The following is a 24,978-nucleotide window of genomic DNA, read 5'->3' as shown; positions in this document are numbered from 1 at the left end:
ATTAACAAAAGTTTACAAGTTCATGGGGAGTAACATCTTTCCCTTCATATCAACAAAGAGGAGAACATGTAGACATAGGAGAGATAGCATACAGGGGGAGAAGCTATAGTAACTAACAAAAGCTGCAAATAGAGGAAGATTTGTAGACATTAAGAAAATTTTCATATAGAAGAAGATTTATAGGTAAGGAGAAGCATAAGTTTAGGGGAATATTCCATTTTCCATTGATGTCAGGGGGGGGGGTGGGGGAGTTACAAGCATAAGGAGAATTGTAAATAGGGGAAGTTCTATAGTATTATTGCATAGTTGAATAAGGCTTTCCATCCATGACAAAGGGGGAGATTGTTGGAAATATTTTTTTCATTAATTTCAAATATAAGGGGAGACTACTTATGTCCAAGACAAATGGAAGAGTAATACTGTTGAAAATATTGTTTTTGGACTTTTGGTGCCCCATTTGGAAGCCCTATCCTTGAAGACATTTTTACTCCAATTACCTAGCTCAAATGGGAGCATAGGATATATGGTTGTAAATATTATTCCATTACCTTTCCAACAATATATGGCACTCCCTCTAACTCCATAGGAAATAGGAGATATGAAAGATTTCATCAAGATGACCCAATAAAATTACAAGCAGGATGACCCAACAAATTTTACAAGTTAGCCCCATAAGTGAATGGTCAAAAACTATAAATAAAGGGAATATGAGTTAATTTGAATATAATGCAAGCAAAAAGAGTCACAATTGGTGTTAGGAAAAATATTGAGAGGGGGGTGAATAGGTATTTTACCCACTTCAATTTCAATTTCTTATTATGATTATTATATGCAACTATTGTAAAGGAAACCAGTGAATGTATGTGATTGTTACTATAGAAACACGCGTATATCTAGATAACTTATCTGATCATCCATGCAACATTAATTAGTGAATTGTTATTCCATTATTCATCAATTAAATAGTATGTATGAGAAATTAAGAAAAAGATAGAACGTTAACACACACAACCATATAAGCATCGGGATTTTTAGGTGGAAACCCATTGGGGGAGAAAACCACCATTTCTTTCGTCTATGTGTTCTTCTTTTATTAATAATAATCTTCTTACATTCTTGTACTGGTGCAAAATTTAAGACTGTTATCCACAACTCTTTGTAGATCACTTTTCATAATGTTTCAAAATGGATCCATTCTCAACAATTCTGAAATAAACTATTCAAATATTGGATCATCAAATCTACTAATGTAACGAGTGCAACTAGATCAAACTAGATCTGAACAAATCATTCCAATGCATATCCACTCATCAATATGTCAATTCAAACATTGTTACTAATCACAAAAACCAATTTTTTCCATTGTAGACCCTAATAAAGCATGCATCAGATTGTGTACGCTATTTTTCTTAATCATACTTGTTGTTGGGTTGTGTTATATTATTTCCACGACTAGCCCCAGTAATTAAATGCGAGGGTTAGAGAGGGGCCGGAGCCCCCCCTTTGTTGCGTTTGGAACAGCGAGGGGGACACAAGGGGGGCAGCAGCCCCCGTGTCGGGGGGTTTGAAGGGGGTGGTAGCCCCACTCTACGGGGTCTGGGGCAATGCCCCGAAAAAAAAAAAACTCTATATTAGATGGGCAAACCTACCTATGGTTTTGTGCATGGATTTCGCACCTGGTTTTGGGCACAATGGTTTTCGGTCCATGGTATTTTTTAGACTCAATCAAGGGAACTACAATTATGTTCTAATCGAGGGTTAATGAATTAGCATTTATTGATGCTTTGGCATGTATATATATGTATTTTAGCATTGAAAGGAACATAAAGAAAAATCAATCTAGTAGTCCCGGTTTTGGGATCCAGCAGAAAATCTTTGGGTATATTTGTTTTATGTGTTATGCTCTCATCATTTTTTTTTTAGAATTCGTATGTAGGTAGTTTGTGTACGAGGTTAAAACCTCCATTTGGTATCAGAGTTGTTTTGGCTTCAAGGGGAAGCCTTTTCTATTGAGGGGTTTTGCTCGGACCTGTGGTAGACCCTGTTCAGTGGGAGATATGCAGGATCGATTCTTGTGGTGAAAGAAGATGGCGAGAAATGGAAAGATAGAGATCGAGAAATTTAATGGTTAGAGTTTTGAGTTGTGTAAACTTAAGATGGAGGATCTTTTAGTGGATAAAGATCAGTGGATCGCGTTATATCCAGGTACTAAACCAACGGAAGTGTCTGATGAAGAATGGAAAAAGTTGGATTGGAAGGAAAAAAGCACAATACAATTGTGTGTCTCGGATTCAGTATTGCTGAATGTATCACGGGAAGCTATGGAAAAGTATTTGTGGGACAAGTCCCTGGTTAATGAATCTGCTAAAAAATTAGAGTCACCAGGTATCCATTCAACATCAAAATCAAATTGTTGAAACCAAATCTGCCAGGAGAGTAATCTTCCTCTAGCAAGTTGTCGCGAAATTTTGGTAGATAAGAAATATTTGAAATTCATAGAGTCAGTCCTTATGAGAAACTTTACTAGTGCCAGATATAATTCAAATTTCTGTATCCCATTAAATATTGTTAAAGTTTCTTTTTCAGCAATATAATAATTCTTTTGGCTAGGAGAGAATTCACCTGATGCATATGCACAAAGTATTTCTTCTTCTTTTCCATATTCATTCCTCCTTCTTTCAAAAAGAATATCTGCCCAAAATTCATCAGAAGCATCTGTTTGTAAAATCAGAAGGCCATCACCTAGCGGTTGAAGCTTGGGAAGCTATTGACATTCTGATTTGAGTTCCTTAATTGTTGCACATAATTCAAGACACCTAAAAATCTCTGAATGGTTTTAGTGTCTTTTAATTCATCTGGAAACTGAGACAGTTTTGTAAGAATATGGGGCTGCATTTGAATTTGTCCATTAATGACATTAATCCCAAAGAAATATATGTTGTATTGAAATAAAACCATTTTCTTCTCAGATAGGACTATATCATCAGTGAGAAAAATTTCTGAATGTTTGAAATGTGTTTCAAGATCAGGACTATGTACAAGAATATCATCAATATTAGTTACAATAAAATCGTACTTCCCGAAAATAAAATCCATTCGTCTCTGAAAGAAAGCAGGGGCATTTTTGAGACCAAATGGAACCACCTTCCATTGATAAAAACTTGTAGGAGATTTGAAGGTAGTTTTGTGTCTATCCTCTTCTTGGATCTGTATTTGATAGTATCCAGATTTCATATCAAATTTACTGAATACTTTGCTATGCTGAATTTTCTGCATGATTGTTTCTGGTCTTGGTAGAGGGTAATGAAAACCCTGAGTTATAGCATTCAGAGGTTTATAGTTAATTACCATTCTTGGCTTACCTCTGACTATCTCTGAGTGATTTCTAACCAGAAACGTTGAACAAGAATAGTGAGACATACTTGGTTCAATGAGGTTCATGCTGAGCAACTCACTTATTTGTTTCCTGATTTCTTGTTCATCAGCGGGGGTACATGGAATTAATTTTCCTTTGACTCCATTGTCGTGTAGAGTCACTATCTCTTGTTTTGGACTCTCGACTGTCCAAAATTGCTGAGGATTATTTGAACAACTTTCCAGCAATCTTTTATGTATATCAATCTGCTCTACTGACCATTTTGGGTCAATGCAGGCCTTTTGTTTTGACTCCACTCGCTTCTCATATAATTGCAGAACTTCTTGCCAATTGTTGGAGTCTTTAAGGGGCTTGCGTGCACCGATTTTCTTTTGGCTATTTTCATTTCTTGCCTCAGAATTTGCTATAGATAGCCTAGGCACAACAATAGCTTTCTTTTTCAAATTGATTATCAGCTTATCTTCATTGATAGTAACTTTTTGCATTAATTTTTCAGCAATAGATTTACCATTAGACTCCTCATCAAAAACATCTGTAGTATCTTTTGTATCCTCTATTTCTTCGATTTCACTTCCATCTGTCTGATCACTATAATGCAGTTCTTCAGAAAAATCACTATCTGTATAGGAAGGGAAAATATTCATCTTTTTTGTACATTGGTATGGCTAACATCTTCATCATCTGAAACTTCTGTCAAAATATATAAATCGGAAACTTCATCTTCTGAAGCAACTAAAGATCAATTATCTTGAAATTCCTTAATTTCAACACAAGCTTTTAATTTAGAAGAAGAATTATTTGGACATTTATATGCAAAGTGGCCTTCTTGTTTGCAGATGAAATAACAATTGTTGTTTCTTGGATTTTTTTCTCTTTTTTAGAAATTTAATTTTTCGGAAAGGCTTCTAAGGGTTGGAGACTCTTTTGGGTCTGAATTTTCCATATCTCTTTGATTTCTTCTTCTTTTTGAAGGGCGTCTAGGGTAGCATTGTTTTGTAGACCTCTGAACTAGGTGCAATATCATGTGCTTTCTTTTGCTAGCACAGATATTTAACCTTTTCTGTACATCTAAAGAGAAGATCAACCCAATAGATTTTACCTATTCATTTGTTCTAGACATCAAGATCTTTGATGATGAGATCTCCCAAATTACCTGGAAGCTTAGATAAAAATGAAACTTTTTGAGCAATGTTAGTGGAAAGATTTGCTTTGAAGACTTTTGCCATAAAATATTTACCAAATCGATCAAGATACTTCAAATCTTTAAATTCCATACGGCTTAAGTCTTTGAGCAACTGTTTTTTCTCATGTACTGGCTTAGGTACAAATTTAGTTTTCAATAAAAGCTCTAGAGTGGCCAGTCCTACTTCCATGATAGCTCTTCTTTCTTCATCAGACAGTCCTATCCACCAACGATATAAAATGTCGGCCATTCTTTTTTCGGCAAGGACCATAATAGAAAAATTATCTAATTTGGTGGTGACCTGCATTTGATACAGAGAACCAATTCATATCTTGATTGATTATTCAGGATTGGATGAATGATCCAAATCAAGAATATACCCACTTGTATTTGCAACATATAAATCTTCTTCAATGTGCAGGTATTTGGGAACTTCTTTCAAGACATGAGCTTTATTTTGGTTTTTTATAGAGCGTAAGATAAAAGAAGGAAATTTAGAGGTTGCCTGATATAAAGTCGTGATTTATTTTTTTGAAGAAAATTGTTTATTAGCCTTATAGGCTTCCCTCCTTACATTAGTCAACTTACTAGAAGGTTTGGAAGCTGACCCTTTTGCACTAGTGGCAGCAAAGGCTCCTTCTGTATCTTCATCCTCCTCTTCTCTATCTCAATAGTTGGCAGTGCTCATTTCAAAGGTAAAGTTTGGGATTTCTTGAGCTTTTTTCTTTTGTATTCTTCTTCTTCTCTCCTCTTTTTCATATTTCTCAGACTGTTGTTCTTCATAGAGTAGTCGAAGATTTGCATTAATAAGTTCTGACTGCCTACCCAAATCATCAAGGACATCTTCTGCATGTGCACACCAAGTGGTAAGATAGTTTCCTATCTAATGGACTTCATCAAGATCAGTAGGACTTTGGGAATTATGTTCAAGAAGTGGTGCACACTCAGCTCTGGTAGGTGGTTGTCTGGATTGGGATGAAGTAGTACAAAACTTTGTCTTTGGTGGCCATTTTCCACCTTTGACATATCTGTGATTTTCATATTGAAATTCTTCTATAGGAGAAAAATTAGATACATAGGTTCTAAACATCTTATTGATAGCAAGAAATGGCTTTTCTTCTGGAATATACAACTGGTCTAATGGAATTGATACAATGGACTCTATGGATGAATGGCTATATACATTTTTTGACATAGATTTGTGACCATTGGTCAATGGTTGCTCAGTTTCAGATGAATTATCCAAATCAAGAATATGGATTGGTGCTCTGTATCAAATGCAAGTCACCACAAAATTAGATAATTTTCTATTATGGTCCTTGCCGAAAAAACAATGGCTAGCATTGTATATGATTGGTGGATAGGACCATCTGACGAAGAAAGAAGAGATGTCATGGAAGCAGGACTGGCCACTCTAGAACTTTTATTGAAAACTCAATTTGTACCTGAGCCAGTAGATGAGAAAAAATAGTTGCTCATAGACTTAAGCCATATGGAATTGAAATATTTGAAGTATCTTGATCAATTTGGTAAATATTTTATGGCAAAAGTCTTCAAAGAAAATCTTTCCAATGACATTGCTCAAAAAGTTCCATTTTTATCTAAGCTTCTAGGTAATTTGGGAGATCACATCATGAAAGATATTGATGTCCAGAACAAATGAATAGATCAAATCTATTGGGTTGATCTTCTCTTTAGATGTACAAAAAAGGTTAAATATTTGTGCTGGCAGAAGAAAGCACATGATATTACACCGAGTTCAAGGGTCTGCAAAACAATGATACCTTGGACGCCCTCCAAAAAGAAGAAGAAATCAAAGGGATATGGAAAATTCAGACCAAAAAGAGTCTCCAACCCTTGGAAGCCTTTCTGAAAATTTAAATTTCTGAAAAAGAGAAAAAATCCAAGAAACAACAATTGTTGTTTCATCTGCAAGCAAGAAGGCCACTTTGCACGAAAATGTCCAAATAATTCTTCTTCTAAACTAAAAGCTTGTGTTGAAATTGAGGAATTTCAAGATGATTGGTCTTTAGTTGCTTCAGAGGATGAAGTTTCTGATGTATATATTTTGACAGAAGCTTCAGATGATGAAGATATTAGCCATACTAATGTACAAAAGATGAATATTTTCCCTTCTTGTACAGATAGTGATTTTTCTGAAGAACTACATTATAGTGATCAGACAGATGCATTGAAACCGAAGAAACAGAGAATATATAATATACTATGGATTTTTTTGATGAGGAGTCTGCAGCTAAATCCGTTGCTGAAAAGTTAATGCCAAAAGGTATGCAGCCAATTAAAAAATTCCCTGAACTTGAATCTTTCTATCCATATAAAAAGAATACTACTGCCTCTACGAGTTTCGAGTCCTAGAATTTAATAGAGTCCAAGAGAATGTTCTATTAAAAAAAATTATCAAAACCAATAGTCTAATCTATATTCCAGTCCCAATTCAAGTTCGCAATGAATGGATAAATGTAGATGCATTCATTGACACTAGAGGCTCCAATAATTTGGCTCGCCCTTCTTTATTCAAATCTCTTTGGAAGCCACTCCAAAACATTTTGGTATCTGAAACTATTGGTGGATCTGTTCAATTAACACATTATGTGGATAATATTCCTTTGAAAGTTGGGGGGAGTATTGTTAAAATTTCTGCTATTCAGCATTTTGATCCATCTGCTAGTTTAATGCTTGGCATGCCTTTTATCAATTCTGTGCTCCCAGTTACTATCAGTGAAGATAAGCTGATAATCAATTTGAAAAAGAAAGCTATTGCTGTGCCTAGGCTATCTATAGCAAATTCTGAGGCAAGAAATGAAAATAGCCAAAAACATTCAGCACCCGCAAGCCCCTTAAAGACTCCAACAATTGGCAAGAAGTTCTGCAATTATATGAGAAGTGAGTGGAGTCAAAACAAAAGGCCTGCATTGACCCAAAATGGTCAGTAGAGTAGATTGATATACATAAAAGACTGCTGGAAAGCTGTTCAAATAATCCTCAGCAAATTTCGACAGTTGAGAGTCGAAAACAAGAGATAGTGACTCTACATGACAACGGAGTCAAAGGAAAATTAATTCCATGTGCCCCGGCTGATGAACAAGAAATCAAGAAACAAATGAGTGAGCTGCTCAACATGAACCTCATTGAACCAAGTATGTCTCATTATTCTTGTTCAACGCTTCTGATTAGAAATCACTTAGAGATAGTCAGAGGTAAGCCAAGAATGATAATTAACTACAAACCTCTGAATGCTATAACTCAGGGTTTTCATTACCCTCTACCAAGACCAAAAACAATCATGCAGAAAATTCAGCATATCAAAGTATTCAGTGAATTTGATATGAAATCTGGATACTATCAGATACAGATCCAAGAAGAGGATAGACACAAAACTGCCTTCACATGTCCTACAGGTTTTTATCAATGGAAGGTGGTTCCATTTGGTCTCAAAAATGCACCTGCTTTCTTTCAGAGACGAATGGATTTTATTTTTTGGAAGTACGATTTTGTTGTAACCTATGTTGATGATATTCTTGTACATAGTCCTGATCTTGAAACACATTTCAAACATTTAGAAATTTTTCTGACTGATGGTATAATCCTATCTGAGAAGAAAATTAATTTATTTCAAGACATCATAGATTTCTTGGGGATTAATTTCATTAATGGACAAATTCAAATGCAGCCCCATATTCTTACGAAACTATCTCAATTTCCAGATGAATTAAAAGTCACTAAAACCATTCAGAGACTTTTAGGTGTCTTGAATTATGTGCACAGATATATTACCAGATTGTCAGAAAAGACAGCTCCAATTCAAAAACATCTTCGAGAAGGATGGTTAGCAGAAGCTACTACAATAGTTAAGGAACTCAAATCAGAATGTCATCAGCTTCCTAAGCTTCAACCTCCAGGTGGTGGTCTTCTAATTTTACAAATAGATGCTTCTGATGAATTTTGGGCAGCTATTCTTTTTTAAAGAAGGAGGAATGAAGATGGAAAAGAAGAAGAAATACTTTGTGCATATGCATCAGGTGAATTCTCTCCTAGCCAAAAGAATTATTATATTGTTGAAAAAGAAACTTTAGCAATATTTAATGGGATACAGAAATTTGAATTATATCTGGCACCGGTGAAGTTTCTCATAAGGACTGACTCTATGAATTTCAAATATTTCTTATCTGCCAAAATTTCGTGACAACTTGCTAGAGGAAGATTACTCTCCTGGAAGATTTGGTTTCAACAATTTGATTTTGATGTTGAATGGATACCTGGTAACTCTAATTTTTTAGCAGATTCATTAACTAGGGACATGAATAAAGCTTTTGTTTCAGCTCCAAGAAGTTATTTTATTCTACCAGGAAAGAGCTCTCAAGATGATAATTTTAGCACATTTGTTGATAGGTTCAGAATTCTTGAAAATCATGCAAATCATTTGACAGAAGAAATCAAGAAAGTGGTAGGTCTGCGACTGAGAAGAAATCAGTGGATTAGAAGATGTCAAGCATGGACTTCAAAAAATGTTGGCATATCTTTGGGATTAGATACTGATTTGGTAAACGTATATCCTTTGCCCAACATGCAGGTGAAGATCTATTTTAAACATCTGTCTGATATGTGGTCATCTCAATTCACTGCAAATATGATTTGGATCTTAAAAGTATTAAATTATTATCAGTTGATTGGAGGAGTGGATTTTTCTTTAAGCATATATACAAGAGCCCAAATGCTAGATTTAAAATCCATTCCGATCAAAGCATACTTCAAGAGATATCTTCGGTCATTAAGGATTCCTGATATTTTTGAAGAACTAGAAGCATCCTTTTTACAGAGAAATGATGAAAATTATGCCCCAAATGATACTTTCCCTCAATATGAAATTTTTGAAAATTTTGCTGATTGGGAGATCAAGGGAGGATTTTGTAGAAAAAAGCCATCTATAAGAACATCCCAATGTGTTCAACGAACTCTACAATACCTAAGGACTTTCTCATCTCCTTGGGATTATCAGAGTTTAAGATTTCGAGAGAAAATTTCTCCAAATCCATTTTCACAAGTTTTTTGTCATGAAATTATAGGAGAAATTAAGACCAGTAATAATATTGAAAGGATTAAACAACTGGCTCTTTGGTTTAAAGATTTTGGGATGTTAAAACTAACAGAGAAAAGACAGGTGTTGCAGCAATTGGATGAACTTCAAGGTGAACCAAAAGTTTTACGCTTTATGATTAACCAAACCATGTTAATCACGATCAGTATTATTTCAGGGAACTGGAATAATAATGTAGTTCATCTTATCAGTTTATTACTGTCAAACAAAATTTGTACTTCAGTAATTTTTGAACTGGGATGGCAATCTAAAGCATTCATTAATGAAAATTGTAGATTATGGGTGCAACATGCAATATAAACTGTTACTAATATGTTCCAGATATTCAAATGGGAGTTTCTAGATGGTGTTGAGTTGGCAGTTCAACCTTCTCCCTTGTTCTGAAAAATTTTTATAGATTCCTTTCTGGATATTGATGTCAGCCCATTATCCTTTCTTAACAAGTGGGAGAAACAAGAAGTGATGTTTACTCCACAACAGTAGGACCTCCACAAAATTAAAGTAAATCTGGACCAAGGACAGACATCAAAAGCATCTCAAAAAGAAAATGAAATAGTTTCAGCAGATGCCAAAGGAAAAAGTAAAATTGAGGAATCTACTTTTCAGGCCTTTCAAGATAGCTATCCAGATGCACAGGATCCACATGATTTCAGTTGGGACAAAGAATACAAAAGTTGATGGAATATAACTATCTCATGCATCTTGAAAATAAAGCATTCGAAATACAATTTTCCTCTAATGATGATGAGTTTGATGACTACGATTCTGACCGAAGTCTGAAAAGGTACTGGTAGAATCTTTGTACAATTAGCTAGCAATGTGATAATATATGTAGCGAATGAAATTATTGTACTCGAAAGGTTGAGTAGACACCGTCAATGAAAGGAATACCGACAGGACCCTCAATTATTTCCCCTTTATGTCATGTCTTAGATAGATTTAGATTCCTTAGGGTAGTTATAAAAGAAAGATCAATTGAAGGAAGCCTGCAAGGTCGGACAAAGTGCTTCTTGATCTTGATCTCATATTATAATCTCTCAAGCTCTGTAATTTTTCTCTTTGAAATCAATATTGAAGCCTACTAGGCTTCCTGTCTAAGGACAATTTCTGTCATCTGAAAGAACCTGGAACTGTATGGTGAGGGTGCTTGAAGACCAGAGGAGAGAGGTCATAGTGCGCGCACATGTTCGGTTGAGGAGAAGAAATCTGGTGTTCAGGCCTACTGTTCAATAATCTTCAAATCTATTTTGAAGTAAGTCTTATTCTGCTTGAGTTAAAAAATTTCAAAAAATATGCCTCAAAGAAAAATTTTGCTTATTTACATTTTGGAGGGATAAGGATAGGATTAGCTCCATTATCTCACCATGGCCTTAATACTCCATCTATATCTAAGGTGTTTGACACCCAACATCAAAACTATGACCATGCTCGTATCGGAACAATATTAGGAAATCTATCTTCTGGTTGTCAACATGGTACCATTTACCCCGATTATTCTATCAGTCTGTCTGATCCTCATCTAAAAGACTGTTGGAAATTATTAGTTGGTGTCCAAGGTCTTGAAATGGTAGAAGATAGTGAATTCCTTTCTGTGTTAGTCCAAACATCTTTTTAGCTTACAAATATTGTTCATCCCAAGCTAAAGCAACCTGTGCTAAAAGATTGTGTCACCATCGGAGTCAGTAATGCTCAAGTAGAAGAAGTTCCTTATGATAAAGAATCTCTTCCCAATGACTGGTATATTCAGTACAAGTATTTGGCATCAATAGACACTCCAAGAAACAAAATAAAAAGAATGTTTGTATGTGATTGTCGTGTCCGTATATTACCTGATCGATCTTCAATACCTCGACCAATCTTTATGCCCAAAAAAATGTTTTACCAGCCATCTCTGGCACTGAGTAACCATCAACTAGCGATCGCAAATTTGTGTCAAAAAATGTATATAGCCATCCATCCACAGAGTCCATTGTATCAATTCCATCAAACTAGTTGTATATTCCAGAAGAAAAGCCATTTCTTGCTATCAATAAGATGTTTAGAACCTATGTATCTAATTTTTCTCCTATAGAAGAATTTCAATATGCAAATCACAGATATGTCAAAGGTGGAAAATGGCCACCAAAGACAAATTTTTGTACTTCTTCATCCCAATCCAGACAACCACCTACCAGAGCTGAGTGTGCACCACTTCTTGAACATAATTCCCAAAGTCCTACTGATCTTGATGAAGTCCATCAGATAGGCAACTATCTTACCAATTGGTGTGCACATGCAGATGATGTCCTTGATGATTTGGGTAGGTAGTCAGAACTGATTAATGCAAATCTTCAACTACTCTATGAAGAACAACAGTTTGAGGAATCTACAAAAGAGGAGAGAAGAAGAATAAGAAAAAATAAAAAAGCTCAAGAAATCCATTTTACCTTTGATATGAGCACTCCCAACTATTGGGATAGAGAAGAGGAGGATGAAGATATAGAAGGAGCCTTTACTGCCACTAGTGCAGAAGGGTCAACTTCCAAACCTTCTAGTAAGTTGACTACTGTAAAGAGGGAAGCCTATAAAGCTGATAAACAATTTTCTTCAAAAAAAGAAATACTGACTTTAGATCAGGCAGCCTCTAAATTTCCTTCTTTTATCTTACCCTCTATAAACAACCAAAATAAATCTCATTTCTTGAAACAAGTTCCAAAATACTCGCGCATTGAAGAAGATTTATATGCTGCAAATATAAGTGGGTATATTCTTGATTTGGATAATTCATCCAATCCTGAAGAATCAATCAGGATATGGATTGGTGCTCTGTATCAAATGTAGGTCACCACCAAATTAGATAATTTTTCTATTATGGTCCTTGCCGAAAAAAGAATGGCTGACATTGTATATGATTGGTGGATAAGACCATCTAATGAAGAAAGAAGAGTTGTCATGGAAGCAGGACTGGCCACTCTAGAACTTTTATTGAAAACTCAATTTGTACCTGAGCCAGTAGATGAGAAAAAACAGTTGCTCACAGACTTAAGCCATATGGAATTGAAAGATTTGAATTATCTTGATCAATTTGGTAAATATTTTATGGCAAAAGTCTTCAAAGCAAATCTTTCCAATGACATTGCTCAAAAAGTTTCATTTTTATCTAAGCTTCCAGGTAATTTGGGAGATCTCATCATGAAAGATCTTGATGTCCAAAACAAACGAATAGATCAAATCTATTGGGTTGATCTTCTCTTCAGATGTACAGAAAAGGTTAAATATTTGTGCTGGCAGAAGAAAGCACATGATATTACACCTAGTTCAGAGGTCTGCAAAACAATGCTACCCTAGACGCCCTTCAAAAAGAAGAAGAATTCAAAGAGATATGGCAAATTTAGACCCAAAAGAGTCTCCAAGCCTCAGAAGCCTTTCTGAAAATTTAAATTTCTGAAAAAGAGAATAAATCCAAGAAACAACAATTGTTGTTTCATCTGCTAGCATGAAGGCCACTTTGCATGTAAATGTCCAAATAATTCTTCTTCTAAATTAAAAGCTTGTGTTGAAATTAACGAATTTCAAGATGATTGGCCTTTAGTTGCTTCAGAAGATGAAGTTTCTGAAGTATATATTTTGACAGAAGCTTTAGATGATGAAGATGTTAGCCATACCAATGTACAAAAGACGAATATTTTCCCTTCTTGTACAGATAGTGATTTTTCATAAGAACTGCATTATAGTGATCAGACAGATGGCAGTGAAACCGAAGAAACAAAGGATACAGAAGATACTACAGATGTTTCTGATGAGGAGACTGCTGCTAAATCCATTGCTGAAAAATTAATGCCAAAAAGTACGTAGCCAATTAAAAAATTGCCTGAACTTAATTCTTTCTATCCATATAAAAATAATACTGTTGCCTCTACTAGTTTTTGAGTCCCAGAATTTAATAGAGTCCAAGAGAATGCTCTATTAAAAAATATTATCAAAACCAATAGTCTGATCTATATTCCAGTCCAATTTGAAGTTCGTAATGAATGGATAAACGTAGATGCATTCATTGACACTCGAGGCTCCAATAATTTGGCTCACCCTTCTTTATTCAAATCTCTTTGGAAGCCACTCCAAAACATCTTGGTGTCTGAAACTATTTGTGGATCTATTCAATTAACACATTATGTGGATAATATTCCTTTGAAAGTTGGGGGGAGTATTGTTAAAATTTCTGCTATTCAACATTTTGATCCATTTGCTAGTTTAATGCTTGGCATGCCTTTTATTTATTCTATGCTCCTAGTTACTATCAGTGAAGATAAGATGACAATCAATTTGACAAAGAAAGCTATTGCTGTGCCTAGGCTATCTATAGCAAATTCTGAGGCAAGAAATGAAAATAGCCAAAAGAAAATTGATGCATGCAAGCCCCTTAAAGACTCAAAAAATCGACAAGAAGTTCTACAATTATATGAAAAGCGAGTGGAGTCAAAACAAAAGGCCTGCATTGACCAAAAATGGTCAGTAGAGTAGGTTTATATACATAAAAGACTGTTGGAAAGATTTTCAAATAATCCTCAACAATTTCAAATAGTTGAGAGTCCAAAATAAGAGATAGTGACTCTACATGACAACAGAGTCAAAGGAAAATTAATTCCATGTACCCCTACTGATGAACAAGAAATCAGGAAACAAATAAGTGAGCTGCTCAGCATGAACCTCATTGAACCAAGTATGTCTCACTATTCTTGTTCAGCGTTTCTAGTTAGAAATCACTCAAAGATAGTCAAAGGTAAGCCAAGAATGGTAATTAACTACAAACCTCTGAATGTTATAACTCAGGGTTTTCATTACCCTCTACCAAGACCAGAAACAATCATGCAGAAAATTCAGCATAGAAAAGTATTCAGTAAGTTTGATATGAAATCTGGATACTATCAGATACAGATCCAAGAAGAGGATAGACACAAAACTGCCTTCACATGTCCTACACATTTTTATTAATGGGAGGTGGTTCCATTTGGTCTAAAAAATGCCCCTTCTTTCTTTCAGAGATGAATGGATTTTATTTTTGGGAAGTACGATTTTATTGTAACCTACATTGATGATATTCTTGTACATAGTCCTTATCTTGAAACACATTTCAAACATTTAGAAATTTTTCTCACTGAAGTTCAAAAGCATGGTATAGTCCTATCTGAGAAGAAAATGGTTTTATTTCAAGACAACATAGATTTCTTGGCGATTATTGTCATTAATGGACAAATTCAAATGCAACCCCATATTCTTACAAAACTGTCTCAGTTTCCAGATGAATTAAAAGACACTAAAACCATTCAGAGATTTTTAGGTGTCTTGAATTATGTGCACAGATATATTCCCAGATTGTCAGAAAAGACAGCTCCAATTCGAAAACATCTTCGAGAAGGATGGTCAGCAGAAGCTACTATAGCAATTAAGGAACTCAAATCAAAATATCAGTAGCTTCCCAAGCTTCAACCACCAAGTGATGGCCTTATGATTTTACAAACAAATGCTTCTGATGAATTTTGGGCAGCTGTTCTTTTTGAAAGAAGGAGGAATGAAGATGGAAAAGAAGAAGAAATACTTTGTGCATATGCATCAAGTGAATTCTCTTCTAGCCAAAAGAATTATTATATTGCTGAAAAAGAAACTTTAGCAATATTTAATGGGATACGAAAATTTGAATTATATCTAGCACCGGTGAAATTTCTCAAGTACTGACTCTATGAATTACAAATATTTCTTATTTGCCAAAATTTCGCGACAACTTTCTAGAGGAAGATTACTCTCTTGGCAGATTTGGTTTCAACAATTTGATTTTGACATTGAATGGATACCTGGTAACTCTAATTTTTTAGCAGATTCATTAACCAGGGACATGCATAAAGCTTTTGTTTTAGATCTCAAGAAGTTAGCACATTTATTGATAGGTTTAGAATTCTTGAAAATCATGCAAATCATTTGACAGAAGAAATCAAGAAAGTCGTAGGTCTGCGACTGAGAAGAAACCAATGGATTATAAGATTTCAAGCATGGACTTCAAAAAATGTTGGCATATCATTGGGATTAGATACTGAGTTGGTAAACGTATATCCTTTGCCCAACATGTAGGTAAAGATCTATTTTAAACATTTGTCTGATATGTGGTCATCTAAATTCACTGCAAATATGATTTGGATCTTAAAAGTATTAAATTATTATCAGTTTATTAGAGGAGTGGATTTTGCTTTAACCATATATATAGGAGCCTAAATTCTAGATTTAGAAGCCATTCCAATCAAAGCAGACTTAGAGAGATATCTTCGGTCATTAAGGATTCCTGATATTTTTGAAGAACTAGAAGCATCCTTTTTACAGAGAAATGATGAAAATTATGCCCCAAATGATACTTTCTCTCAATATGAAAATTTTGAAAATTTTGCTGATTGAGAGATCAAGAGAGGATTATCCATTTTCACAGGTTTTTTTTCATGAAATTATAGGATAAATTAAGACCAGTAATAATATTGAAAGGATTAAACAACTGGCTCTTTGGTTTAAAGATTTTGGGATGTTAAAACTAACAGAGAAGATACAGGTGTTGCAGTAATTGGATGAACTTCAAGGTGAACCAAAAGTTTTACGCTTTATGATTAACCAAACCACGTTAATCATGATTAGTATTATTTCAAGGAATTGGAATAATAATGTAGTTCATCTTATTAGTTTATTGTTGTCAAAAAAAAAATTTACTTCAGTAATTTTTGAACTGGGATGGCAATCTAAAGCATTCATTAATGAAAATTGTAGATTATGGGTGCAGCATGCAATAGAAACTGTTACTAATATGTTCCAGATATTCAAATGGGAGCTTCTAGATGGTGTTGAGTTGGCAGTTCAACCTTCTCCCTCGTTCCGAAAAGTTTTTAAAGATTCCTTTTTGGATATTGATGTCAGCCCATTATCCTTTCTTAACAAGTGGGAGAAACAAGAAGTGATGTTTACTCCACAACAGTAGGACCTCCACAAAATTAAAGTAAATCTGGACCAAGGACAGACATCAAAAGCATCTCAAAAAGAAAATGAAATAGTTTCAGTAGATGCCAAAGGAAAAAGTAAAATTGAGGAATCTACTTTTTATGCCTTTCAAGACAGCTATCCAGATGCACAGGATCCGCATGATTTTAGTTGGGACAAAGAATACAAAAAGTTGATGGAATATAACTATCTCATGAATCTTGAAAAGAAAGCATTCGAAAGACAATTGTCCTCTGATGATGATGAGTTTGATGACTACGATTCTGACCAAAGTCTGAAAGGATACTGGTAGAATCTTTGTACAATTAGCTAGCAATGTGATAATATGGTCACATGTTGTAGCTAATGAAATTATTGTACTGGAAAGGTTGAGTAGACACCGTCGATGAAAGGAATACCGATAGGACCCTCAATTATTTCCCCTTTATGTCATGTCTTAGATAGATTTAGATTCCTTAGGGCGGTTATAAAAGAAAGATCAATTGAAAGAAGCCCACAAGGTTGGACAGAGTGCTTCTTGATCTTGATCTCGTATTGTAATCTCTCAAGCTCTGTAATTTTTCTCTTTGAAATTAATATTGAAGCCTACTAGGCTGCCTGTCTGAGGACAGTTTCTGTCATCCGAAAGAACCTGGAATTGTAAGGTGAGGGTGCTTGAAGACCCAAGGAGAGAGGTCATAGTGCTCTGTCTGATCCTCATCTAAAATACTATTGGAAATTATTAGTTGGTGTCCAAGGTTTTGAAATGGTAGAAGATAGTGAATTCCTTTCTATGTTAGTCCAAACATCTTTCCAGCTTACAAATACATTTCATCCCAAGCTAAAGAAACATGTGCTAAAAGATTGTGTCATCGTTGGAGTCAGTAATGCTCAAGTAGGAGTTCCTTATGATAAAGAATCTCTTTCCAATGACTGGTATATTTAGTACAAATATTTGGCATCAATAGACACTCCAAGGAAAAAAATAAAAAGAATGTTTGTAAGTGATGGTCGTGTCTGTATATTACCCAATCGATCTTCAATACCTCGACCAATCTTTATTCCCAAAAAACATGTTTTACCAACCATCTCTGACACTGAGCAACCATCGACCAGTGGTCGCAAATCTGTGTCAAAAAATGTATATATCCATCCATCCACAGAGTCCATTGTATCAATTCCATCAGACCAGTTGTATATTCCAGAAGAAAATTCATTTCTTGCTATTAATAAGATGTTTAGAACCTATGTATCTATTATGAAACCAGCTCAAGAAAAGATAGAAAAGATAGATCAACGCCTTAGAATTCAGCCTCTTCGAGGGGGCAACCTCCTTTACATTACATAAATGAACAATTCTTGGATGATACAAATGACAAAACCTCCTTTCTATATATAGGAGTCTAAGGAGTCACAATATAATCCAGCCGACCTAACAATAATAATATAAAGCCACAAAAATAACAATAGAGGGATTCTATGGGGCACAACAATATAAATAAGGGGTATAACTACAATAGTAATGGGGTAATCACTAGTATTATAGGGACCCAACATGCCCCTCTCCTTCAAAAAAGTGTTGTCCTCAACGCTTGAGTAGTTCTGGATACTTCTGCATAAAATTCTCATCCTCCCATGTGGAATCTTCAGCGGATAAGTTCTTCCACTTGATAAGATACTCTGAAATTGATCGATTTCGTAGCTGTCGAGTTCTTGTTTCTGTGACTGCTTTCGGTTCCAATATAATTTTTCCTTCCTCGTCAAGTTCTGGCAATATTGTTTGAATTGGGAGCTTGTCACCTATAACCTTCTTTAAACATGAAACATGGAAAACTGGGTGCAATCGAGAAGCTGCAGGAAGCTCCAATTTGTATGCCATAGTACCAATCTTTTGCAACACCTTGTACGGACCATAATACTTTGGTGATAATTTATTATCCTTCTTAGCTTGCTTTAGGGACATTTGCTTATATGGTTGTAGCCGTAGGAATACCCAATCACCTACATCAAAACTTCTTTCACTGCGATGTTGATCTGCCTGTTGTTTCATTCTATTTTGTGCCAACACGAGGTTATCCTTTAAGAGTTGGAGGACTTGTTGTTGATGTTCGATGTGATGTTCCACTGCCTGAACCTTAGAATTTTCTCTTAAATATGATGTGATGGATGGTGGTTGATACCCATAAAGTGCCATAAATGGGGTCATTTTTGTTGCTGTATGGAAGGAAGTGTTATACCACCATTCAGCCAGAGGCAACCATTTGACCCATTGTGTCTGTTTATCAGATACAAAGCAACGAAGATATCCTTCCAAACATTTGTTTACTATCTCAGTTTGCCCATCAGATTGAGGATGATAAGATGAGCTATGAGCTAACTGAGTACCAAGACAAGAAAATAATTCTGTCCAAAAATTTCCAGTGAAAATGGGATCTCTGTCACTTACAATAATCTTTGGGTTTCCATGTAGCTTTTGAACTGTTTCCATAAATGCAGTAGAAACTGTACTGGCTTTAAATGGATGTGATAATGCACAAAAGTGTGCATACTTGGTAAGTCTGTCAACTACCACCATGATGACACTCTTTCCCTCAGACTTGGGTAAACCTGTGATAAAATCCATTGAAACCTCCTCCCAACGTTGGCTTGGAATGGATAAAGGTTGTAATAGACCCGGTGTCTTAATTGTTTCAACTTTATTTTGTTGGCAAACCAAACATTCCGCCACAAACTTTTGAATATCTGATTTAAGGCCATCCCAAAAAAATTCCTTCTTAACCCTGTGGTAAGTTTTTAAAAATCCTGAGTGCCCTCCTAAGGGAGAAGTGTGCAATTCCATAAGAATCTTTTGTTTTAGCTGGGAATTCTTACAGAGGTATAAGCGATCTTTGTACCATAACGAATCATTTTGCCAGCTAAATGTATCAGAAGTACTGGAATCTTGTTGTAGCTTTCGAATAAGTGCCCACACTTCTTCGTCATTCTTCCATTCCTCCCTTGCTTCGTTTATCCAATCTGGTTGGATAATAGAAATGGCACACAACAATGCTTCCACATCCTCATCCTTTCTTGAGAGTGCATCTGCCACCACATTTTGCTTCCCTTTTTTGTAGATGATTTCAAAGTCATAACCCAACATCTTTGTGACCCACTTTTGTTGCTCTTCAGAGGATAATCTTTGTTCTAAAAAGTATTTAAGGCTATCATGATCCGTTTTTACCTTGAAGTGTCTTCCCATTAGGTAGGGTCGCCATTTCTTAAGTGCATGGAGTATTGCCAACATTTCCTTCTCATAAATAGCTTTGCTTAAAAACTTTCCCTTGATTGGACGACTTTCAAAAGCAATGGGTCTTTCATCTTGCATTAGAACAACACCAATTCCATTTCCTGAAGCATCACATTCCACAATAAAGGTTTTTGTGAAGTCCGGTGTAGCTAAGACCGGTGCTTGGCACATTGCCTCTTTAAGATGTTCAAAGGCCTTTGTTGCTTCCGGAGTCCATGAAAATGAATCTTTCTTCAATAATGTTGTTAGAGGTGCTGCTATTCTCCCATAATTCTTAACAAACTTGCGATAATACCCTGTCAACCCAAGAAATCCTCGCAGATGCTTTATGGATGTGGGGATTTTCCATTCCTTAATGGCTTTAATTTTGCTAGGGTCTACCTTAACTCCTTCATGAGATACAATATGACCCAAATATTCCACCTCCTGGACTCCAAAGAAACATTTGGATCTTTTTGCATATAATTGTTTCTCCTCCAATAGTTGTAGCACCCTGTCAACATGTTCAACATGATCCTTCCAAGACTTGCTGTAGATTAGTATATCATCAAAAAATACTAACACAAATTTTCTAAGGAATGGTTTGAAAATTGAATTCATCAAACCTTGAAATGTTGAAGGTGCATTGGTAAGGCCAAAAGGCATGACCAAAAATTCATAATGACCCTCATGAGTTCTAAATGCCGTTTTCGGAATGTCTTCAATCTTCATTCTGATTTGATGATATCCCGAACGAAGATCCAACTTGGTGAAGTAAATTGATCCATGCAATTCATCCAGTAATTCATCAATAACAGGAATGGGGAACTTATCTTTAATAGTGAGCTTGTTGAGCTCCCTATAATCCGGACACATGCGCCATGATCCATCCTTCTTGTGCACCAATACTACTGGAGCTGAGAAAGAACTTTGACTCGGTTGAATTATACCAGCCTCTAGCATTTCTGCAACCATACGTTCAATTTCACTTTTTTGGACATAGGGATATCTGTACGGCCTGATGTTTGGAGGAACACTTCCTGGAATCAGATGAATAGCATGATCATGATCACGCATAGGTGGGAGACCTTGGGAGTCTCAAATACCTTGGAATGATTGTCCAGGACTTTTTGGAGATCTGGAGAAATAGATGATTCCAATGTGGAAACATCTAGCGAACATAATTGTGCAATTACACCTCTTTGCTCCTTTTTTAGAAGCTTTGTCATACCATTAGAGCTGATTATCTTTCCTGGTTTCCCTGCAATACCCCTTAATTCAACTTCCTTTCCTTCCGTAGAAAATTTGATGAAAAGTTCTTGAAAATTAAAAGCTATTGTACCCAAGGATTGTAGCCATTGGACTCCTAGTACAACATCACACCTCCCATTGGAATGGAAAGCATTGGGCTAGTCAATACATATTCTCCCATGGATAGCTTGATATTATGGCACTTTCCAGAGCAATTTATTGTTCCTCCATTTGCAATCATCACTTGACACTCTGGTGCTGGATATAGGAAGCAATTCAATTCTTTTGCTACCCTACAATGAATAAAATTGTGGGTGCTTCCTGAATCAATCAACACTATTACCTTTTTCTTCTTGATTTGTCCTTCTATCTTGATGGTTTGAGGAGTGGTAATTCCCGCCAATGCATTACAAGATATGGTCGGATTTATTTGTTCTTCATCTAGGCTTTGTTCCTGGAGTATATCTTCTTCTTTTGACCTTTCTTGCTCCTTTTCTTCTTCCTCTTCACAATCTATGTAGAATAATTTCTTCTCAGCACACTTATGACCTTTAGTGTATTTGCTATCACAACTGTAACAAAGCCCTTTTGCTCTTTTTTCTTCCAATTGTTGTGGTGTCAACCTTATAGGTTGTGGAAGACTAGGGGCAACAACACTTCCGTCTTTATAGTTGTGAGTGGTATGCTTCCTAGTTGCCATAATTTTGCTTTCCATTTTTCTTGCTAACCTGAATGCCTTCTCTAATGAATCAGGTTCCCAAAGGCGAACATCATGTTGGATATTATCCTTTAAAGACCCTATGAACACATCAATCCTATGCTCCTCTGGAATATCTTTTACCCTTATGTTCAATTTTTGGAACTCCTCAATGTGCTCCATTACTGAACCCTTTTGTTTGAGACTTATCAATTGGCTAAAAAAAGTGTTGCTTTTTGTATCTTCATAATGTGCTATCAATTCTTCCGTAAAAATTGCCCAAGTGATAAATTGTTTACGAGAGCAAAGCCATTGATACCATACAAACTGATTTGGTTCCAAATATACAGTTTCCATACGTACCTTTTGTGTGTTTTGCACATTATTGAGATCGAAGAATTGCTCCATCTGTAATATCCATGTGGCGGGATCCTTGCCATCAAACTTCCTCATATCGATTTTTGGAATATGGTGATTCTTCGATCCAACATTAGCGTCTATGGAATCATGATTAACATTTCTTTTGTTCTCATCATGAGTTTCCTTTACTACCTTTTCACCATTAGTGACCCTTTCTTGTAGCAACTTCTTCAATTCTTCCATGCCTGTCTTCAAATCTATCTTCAAATCTGCCATGTCTCTCTTCAAATCTGTCTTCGAATCATCCATCTTAGCTTCCATGCCCTTTATCTTAGATTCCACGCCACTTATCTTAGCTTCTGTTAGCTTTTGTGAGCGTGACATTTGTTGCACTTGTTCTTGTAATTTTGATATATCATGTAGCATTTCTTCCTCTTCTTCATGAGTCATGCTAGAGCTTTCAGGTTCCTTACTAGGTGTTTGCATTTTCTTTCCTCGGGGCATCAGTTACCGATAATAATGCTTTACTATGCCCTTTGAATTCCGTTAAACCAAGCTTACACAAAAATTTAAAAAAAAACTACACACCTTTTTTCACTTTATAGAAGCCTGATATTGAATCTGATGTATCTCTGTAATTTCGGATCATCCAGTTCTGAAATTTCTACTTGTAGTAGCCTTCTGTGTCCTCTTTCCAATGCCACAAGTCTGAGCCAAATTGGATTCTCCAAGGAAGAGTTATGTGAAATCTCCCACAGTGACTTGCTTTTAGACTGGTTCAGTAGAGCGAACTTGTACGACGTGCCACGAGTCACTGTTTCAACCTTTGAATCTGAAACACACACATAAGAAACTAAAGTCCGTCCTCTTTCTGTACCTTCTTACGAAATTTCAATCCGATCCCCAGAGAGAAAGTTATGACGATTTTCCCCAGGTCACCTGTTTTGAATGTAATTCAGGAGTCTGCAAAAAGACCAACTTCCTCAGATCATATCTCCGCAAATATCACGCGAAAAGCTCTGAAATTCGGACCAAGGTTCAGCGCGATTTCTTCTCAAATGGGTTTTTTTTGCAACTTCTGAAACGTCATAGAAAAACGTTAAAGTGAAAATTCCACGATGACCTGTTTGGAGCAGCGAAACCCTAGAATCCAAAGCTCTGATACCAAATGTTATGAAACCAGCTCAAGAAAAGATAGAAAAGATAGATCAACGCCTTAGAATTCAGCCTCTTCGAGGGGGAAACCTCCTTTACATTACATAAATGAACAATTCTTGGATGATACAAATGACAAAACCTCCTTTCTATATATAGGAGTCTAAGGAGTCACAATATAATCCAGCCGACCTAACAATAATAATATAAAGCCACAAAAATAACAATAGAGGGATTCTATGGGGCACAGAAATAACAATATGGGGGTAATAGGGGCACAACAATATAAATAAGAGGTATAACTACAATAGTAATGGGGTAATCACTAGTATTATAGGGACCCAACAGTATCTAATTTTTCTCCTATAGAAGAATTTCAATATGCAAATCATAGATATGTCAAATATGGAAAATGGCCACCAAAGACAAAGTTTTGTACTTCTTCATCCCAATCTAGACAACCACCTACCAGAGCTGAGTGTGCACCACTTCTTGAACATAATTCCCAAAGTCCTACGGATCTTGATGAAGTCCATCAGATAGGAAACTATCTTACCACTTGGTGTGCACATGTAGAAGACGTCCTTGATGATTTGGGTAGGCAGTTAGAACTGATTAATTAAAATCTTCAACTACTCTAGGCCTACATTGTATATGATTGGTGGATAGGACGATCTGATGAAGAAATTTTGGTAGATAAGAAATATTTGAAATTCATAGAGTCAATCCTTATGAGAAACTTCACCGGTGCCAGATATAATTCAAATTTTTGTATCCCATTAAATATTGCTAAAGTTTCTTTTTCAGCAATATAATAATTCTTTTGGCTAGGAGAGAATTCACCTGATGCATATGCACAAAGTATTTCTTCTTCTTTTCCATCTTCATTCCTCCTTCTTTCAAAAAGAATAGCTGCCCAAAATTCATCAGAAGCATCTGTTTGTAAAATCAGAAGGCCATCACCTGGTGGTTGAAGCTTGGGAAGCTGCTGACATTCTGATTTGAGTTCCTTAACTGCTGCAGTAGCTTCTGCTGACCATCCTTCTTGAAGATGTTTTCGAATTGGAGTTGTCTTTTCTGACAATCTGGGAATATATCTGTGCACATAATTCAAGACACCTAAAAATATCTGAATGGTTTTAGTGTCTTTTAATTCATCTGAAAACTTAGACAATTTTCTAAGAATATGGGGCTGCATTTGAATTTGTCCATTAATGACATTAATCCCCAAGAAATCTATGTTGTCTTGAAATAAAACAATTTTCTTCTCAGATAGGACTATACCATGCTTTTGAACTTAAGTCAGAAAAATTTCTAAATGTTTGAAATGTTGGGAAAAGGATATACATTTACCAAAATAGGGGAACTCAAGTGGAATAAGACTTACTTCAAAATCGATTCGAATATTACTGAACAGTAGGTCTAAACACCAGATTTATTCTCAGATAGGACTATACCATGCTTTTGAACTTTAGTCAGAAAAATTTCTAAATGTTTGAAATGTGTTTCAAGATCAGGACTATGGACAAGAATATCATCAATATAGGTTACAATAAAATCGTACTTCCAAAAAATAAAATCCATTCAT

This window comes from Pinus tabuliformis, chromosome X, assembly GCF_031772625.1.
Source record: "Pinus tabuliformis cultivar Carrire ecotype Pingquan chromosome X, CPIR1, whole genome shotgun sequence".
NCBI classification, from domain to species: domain Eukaryota; kingdom Viridiplantae; phylum Streptophyta; class Pinopsida; order Pinales; family Pinaceae; genus Pinus; species Pinus tabuliformis.
The sequence above is the reverse complement of the archived record's forward strand: the minus strand, read 5'-3'. Positions refer to the sequence as shown.